Source organism: Culicoides brevitarsis, chromosome 2 (assembly GCF_036172545.1).
Source record: "Culicoides brevitarsis isolate CSIRO-B50_1 chromosome 2, AGI_CSIRO_Cbre_v1, whole genome shotgun sequence".
Classification (NCBI taxonomy): Eukaryota; Metazoa; Arthropoda; class Insecta; order Diptera; family Ceratopogonidae; genus Culicoides; species Culicoides brevitarsis.
In genome coordinates this window covers 13301076-13307321 of record NC_087086.1, presented here as the reverse complement: position 1 = coordinate 13307321, position 6246 = coordinate 13301076, and the positions used below count along the sequence as shown (strand labels likewise).

Here is a 6246-nt window from a genome sequence, read left to right as displayed (position 1 = left end):
AAGTACTTCGTATACGGGAACGGGTAAGTATGGATAGTTTTTATGTGTGTCAGAAGTGATTGTGTATGTGATTAGGCAGGGAATTTTAATTTAAAAATAATATTTCTTTTACTTATTATGTATTTTTTTTTACAAAAATTTTGAATTATTTTTAATAAAAATTATTTATTTTTTTTAAATTTATTTCTTTTACTTTTTTTTAAGAAAATTGTTAAGATTTAATAAAACAAATTAAAATTTAATTAAAAATTAAATAAAATATTATTATTAAATATTAACTTTTTTTTTAATGCTTAATTTTTTTTTTTATTTTTTTGAATTAAATTAATTTTTTAAATTATTAATTATTTTATTTTAAGAAAATTCATATATTTTTAATTATTTTAGAAAAAAATTAATTTAATAAAAAAATTAAAATTATTTATTTTCTAAATATAATTTCAATAAATTAAAAAAAAAAATTAAGCATTAAAAAAAATGAAATTAATATTTAATAATAATATTTTTTTTATTTTTAATTGAATTCTAACTTTTTTTGAATAAATCTAAATAATTTTCTTAAAAAACAATAATTTTAATTTTTTTATTAAATTAATTTTTTGAATTATTATTTTATTTTAAGAAAATTCATATATTATAAAATTTTAGAAAATTAATTAAATAAATAAATAACTCAAATTAAATTAAATATAAAGGATAAAAATTTTATTTAATTGTTTTATTTCAAGCAATTTAATTTTTAATTTTGAGAAAATATTTTTAGTTATTTTTGAAATTTTAATTGTTTATTTGAAATTTAAAAAAAACTGTTTAAATATTTTTTTAAAATTTTATTTTAATAATATTTTATTAAAATAATATAAATTACAATTAAAATAATTCATAAAAAAAAAATAAAAATTAATTTTTGTTTGTTAAAAAAAATGTTCCTCCCTAATATTCGTCTCAAAATGTGTAACAGGTAGAAATGCATAAACGTATAGTACAAAACTTACACTTCATCATTGTATTGGTCGTAAACAATCTTTAAGAATGTGTTAAATTTATAGTATTGTATGCACGGACATACGCTGCGTATACGTAACATTAACATTTATTATTATGATGTGTAAGTTCTTTTTTAATGTGTCGTCGTCGTCTTCGTTGTTTTTTTGTTTTGTGTATTATAAAATCATGATGATGATGATGATATGTAAACATTCACAAGAAGAAAACTAATGTATAAAAGGAAGAAAAGAGAAGCGAAGAGAAATATGTGGATTTTGTTCTTTCTATGCCACAATACCTAATAATAATAACTCGAACAACGAGTGAACCAGGAATTATTCCAATTTTTATACTGGTCCATGAATAACTCTTTTTTTTTTACTACTACTATGTAAATAAGATACGGGTGCATTGTTTTCACGTTTTGTGAGTTAGAATGATGATTATTTTATTTAGAACAAGTGTACGAGTTTCTTCAGAAGCTACGAATTTTTCAGCTCTAAAAACTAAAAAATTAGTTTTTTTTTAGGTTTTTGTAAAAAAAAAAGTTCGACCATGACAGGACTCGAACCTGCAACCTTCGGATCCGAAGTCCGATATTCTATCCATTGAACTACATGGCCTACTTCAACTTTGACCCGTAAAATTGCATACAATGTCGTAAAAGGATTAACGATTGGCGTAACGGAAAATTTTTCGTAAATTTTGATCCGATTTGCATATGAGAGGTCCAGACATCATATTTTTTTATCACCACACCCACGCTTTCTCCCAATTATTATGATAATTTTTTTTTTCGATAAACTCAAAAAAAAAGAAACCTTTAATTAACGATCGTCTCATGTTCGGTTAATGAAGAAAAAACATTTCTTGTTAATCCTCAATAAAGTACATCATGATTCTTCTCAGGTTTCACCCATCAATTGAAGATGTCCGTCTACTTTGCGAACAATAATTCAGCCGAAAAAAAATGTTAATCTGATATCCTCATTGGTTATATAAACAAAAAAAAAACAAATTTGGTCCAAGAGATGCGCGAAGAAAACATGACAAATGACAAGAAATTCGGCATTTCATTAATAACTTTCTTAATAACTGTAATCTTAACAAGACTCACAAGGAGCTGATTAATGCTCGAATTTGCCCCGAGTTAATTGATTTTTATTGCGGTTCACAACCCTTAATTTGCAATCCAGCAAAAATTGTGTTTTGTTAAATTACTCACGTAACCTGAGTAGCACATAATTTCTGCATGCGTGTAATTTTTGCGTCTTGTTTTCTCGTAAAATATTGCAACGTTTTTTTAGTTATTATTGCACAGAATTCGCGTACGGACAAAAGAAATATGACAATAAAAGATTACTTGCTTTATACGTAGGATTTATTGGTAGAAATTAAATTAATTGAATTCGCATATTTCATCCGATAAAACATTTTTTTTCGGCATAGTGACCAGTTGTAAATTGTTGATCGAAACACGAGTACTGAAATGTACAGGGAGTTCAATTTTTTTTGGATCACATTTTTTTATACATTTTTGTTTAATTTTTTCACAGTTTTTTTCTTAAATACATAAATTTGGGATAACTTATTTGAAAAAAGCATTAGCTCCTTCTAATTAATATTTTATTTTATAGTAATATGATTTTTGTTAAATAAACTTTCCTTTTCACCTATGCCTCTGCAGTCTACAGAAGAATGGCAAACATGCACAAAAATAAGCTGCAAATGATACAGAATGATTTCCTTCGCCTGATATAAGACGCGCCATGGTTCACAAGCAATGCAGTCATTTGTCACAACCCAAAAATCGAAGTAATCAGCGCCTTTACTTTGAACTAATGTCCAAAATGGCAAACTCATTAATTGTACATTCCATCACGGATCATCAAATGTCAGCCGAGCTTAGAGCATAGCTTGACCTATCTAAAAAAATATTGTATTGAGGAAATTTTTATTCATTTTACTATAAAAAAAAGCTCTTATATCACTTCCGCAGCGATTTTTTAAAAAATCACATACAAAGGGTAGTGCTTTATTTTACGCGCTTTGTTAACAATTGGGAATCAGTAAGAGGTAAGGTACAATTCATAATTTGAGAAGGTAGAGGTGAATTAATCACTTAGAACTTTAAGGAAAGTTTCGATAAAACAAAAATACAGAAGCGTCTCTAACAACAAAAATTCCTTGGATTGATGTTCCTTTCAATGGTTCAGTTTTTATTTAACTTTCCAACTTTTTTCAGTGATTTTCTATTTCTTCCTTAAAAGTGTTTAATAATTTTTTTATTTATTAATTTCTTTATTTTTGTTTAAACTGACTTTATTGATTTATTTCATTCTGAATTCCAAAGAAAAAAATTTAATTTAAAAAAAAATAATTAAAAAATAATTTTCAAGCCAAATTAAAATGAACGCCCTGTACTTTTTCTTAAATACATGTATTAAAAAAAAAAGTTGCAACAAAATATTTTTAATAATAAGAAGAGAAAAAAATAATGTAAAAAATATTGTTTTGTTGATTTTATCCAACAATGAAAAATTTATGCGTCTTGTCCCTTTAAATTTAAGTACTTGCATGTTATTGTTGTCAATATACATGTCGTCGTTAACCGATTTTTTCTTCGCTTCATCGTTGCTTAAAGTTATTGATAAATACAAAAATAATCGCATTAATTGTATGTTATTTTTCTTACAACGCACGTTTTCGTTATCAACATAATTGGCAAGTAATTTATCACTGCACACAGAAAGGTGACACCAAATTGAATTTCCCCATTACAACAAAAAAAACAGGACCTGCGGCTGCCAGCTATCCATTTCATTCAAAAGCTTTATTCATATTCTTACATACGCTGATTATCTAATTCTTACCGCACCGCTCACAAAGTCATGTAATACCTCCAACGAAATGAAATGCAACTAGATTCTAATACGTAATTTCTTTTTTTTTACAAAGTTTGTTGTATATATTTCACTTGTATACGATTAGCAATTCATTACAAACGAAGCAATAACAACAAAAAAAAGTAATATTGGTACACAACAAAACGCATCATCATGTAATACAAAGTAAGTAGCACCTCACAACCACACAAAATACGAACACAGAGATTCATCATTCGTTCAAGAAAGCACATTTTTTGCAAAAAAAAAATTAAAATTGAATAAAAGAAAAAAAAATTACTAAGCGCACTACCTGCTTTATTGACCCAGTTACCTCAACTGTGTGCGATTACACTATACAAAGTGAGAGGTATACGATACACTTATATGGTGGTTAGTTGGTCGAACATTAAACTCTCCTCGGCTAGCGAGACACTGTGTGTGCGTCTATAGACGAGGTGCAAGTTGTTTGTTTGTTTGTTATATTTGTGGAAAAAAAAGGTATCGTCTATACGTTTGTTTGATACTTTTTACATAATAAAAGTAATATTTTTCCACAGGCATACACGAATATATTGCAATTCACAAGGCGGTCTTTGACACAAGCTACAGATTCGTAGACAGCTTTTTCATTCAATTTTACGTTTTGAATTTTACGTCAAAATATAAAGTAAGTAAAATTAATAATAATAACAATATAATGGTTCGGTAAGATTTCGTAGGATGGACAGTTACGTTTTAATCATTGAACGAGTGAAATCATGAAAAGCTTGGACTGATCAAAGATCATTGGCTCACAAGGAAGATTTATATGAATTTTTGAAGTTTTAGCAAAAATTTGTAAAGGTTAGTTGAGTTCTCTTTAAGAAAAAGTTCTAATCATGAACTCTGAAGGAACTAAGATCATTTTTCATCAAGAGAGAGATCCTTTGGTAGGATGATGACGAACTAAAACTAAACAGTTTTGTCATTTAGAAAAAAATCTAAGACTTAGACTTATGCTCCAAAAGACAAAACGGTTCAGTTTTTGATATCTATCATCCCACCAAAGAATTTATCTGTTGAAAATATGTGAAAATTTCTCTTTAGTTGCTCTGCAGAGTTTATGTTTCGAAAAATTAATTTTAGATAGCTTAACTAACCCTTACAAAAACTTTCTAAAACTTAAAAAAAAACAAAATAAGACTTTTTGAGAAGTGATTAAGAAGGTAATTGAGGAAATGGCTACAGTTTTGAAAATCAGTCAAAGGTAATTCAGGAGGGAGGTCTTCTCAGCTTATGGTTGTTAATTCAAGCTTCTATGATTAGAGATGCGAGATGCGAATAGGAACTGGTCGAAATCGAAGTGAAAAGAAGAAAATAGGGCTGGGTGGGACACACACTTCGTCGCGACGCCGATCACATTAGCAAAAGAGCTCTTTTCTGGAATCCTCAGGGCTCAAGGCGTCGTTGAGCTCCTCGTAAAACTTGGAGACGAAGTATGGAGGCCGAAAGTCGAACAATTGATCGCAATCTCACCATGCGATCCATCGCAACGTTGGCAACGAACCGCCAAAACTGGAGGGAAACCACCGCGACCCTATTCCTCTTAAAAGGGGTGAAAAGGAATTAAGTCCTTAATTAAGTTAAGATTAAAGATGATGTCAAAGTTGGTAAAGATATTGATGCTTTTTGAAACAGATGATTTGAATCGGTGAATAAGAAAGCTTTACTTTACGACTGCGAAAGCTTAATTTGGAAAATATGCAACATTAACTTCTTGGATTTTCTAAAAAATTATTGAACTCACTTTGAAGACACTTCACCCGATTTTATTATTTCATCGAAAAAAATATGGCATTAGATTTTCCAATGGTTTGTGTTATTTAGACTTAAACTTCTCGAAAAAACCTAAATTCAAAATTTTGAAATGAGCTTGAGTTTTTGTAGCCAATTGTAGTTCGGTTGGGTATGTCAAAGAGGTACTTGAAAACCTTCAAATTCATAAAAAATGTCTAAAATCTCAAAAACTCGTCACAGAATTTTGAATTTAGTTTTTTTACCGCATTTCGAAGAAAAATGCGGTATTATTCAGGGAAAGTCGTCCGTCTGTTGCCGTGCCCATTTGTCGTTGATGTGTCGTTGATGTGTCAGTTTGTCGTTGATGTGTCAGTTTGTCGTTGATGTGCCCTTTTGTCGTTGATGTGCCCTTTTGTCGTTGATGTGCCCTTTTGTCGTTGATGTGCCCATTTGTTGATGGTATGTCAAAATGTGTTGGCGTGGGCAATGTCGTCGTGTCATATGTATTTAAATGAATTTTTTGCCGAAAAAAGGCTTTTGAATAATTCCGAAATTTGAGAAACACGAAATGCGGTAACTTTGTTCGTCGTGCTTC

At 28.9% G+C, this 6246-nt stretch overlaps 1 non-coding gene across 1 annotated transcript; it reads right to left on the bottom strand.

Annotated features, from left to right (window-relative positions):
- Positions 1 to 1537: 1537 nt before the first annotated feature.
- On the bottom strand, positions 1538 to 1610 carry Trnar-ucg (transfer RNA arginine (anticodon UCG)). The gene has a single exon. It is a non-coding gene; the product is annotated as a tRNA-Arg (tRNA).
- Between the last annotated feature and the right edge of the window lie 4636 nt (positions 1611 to 6246).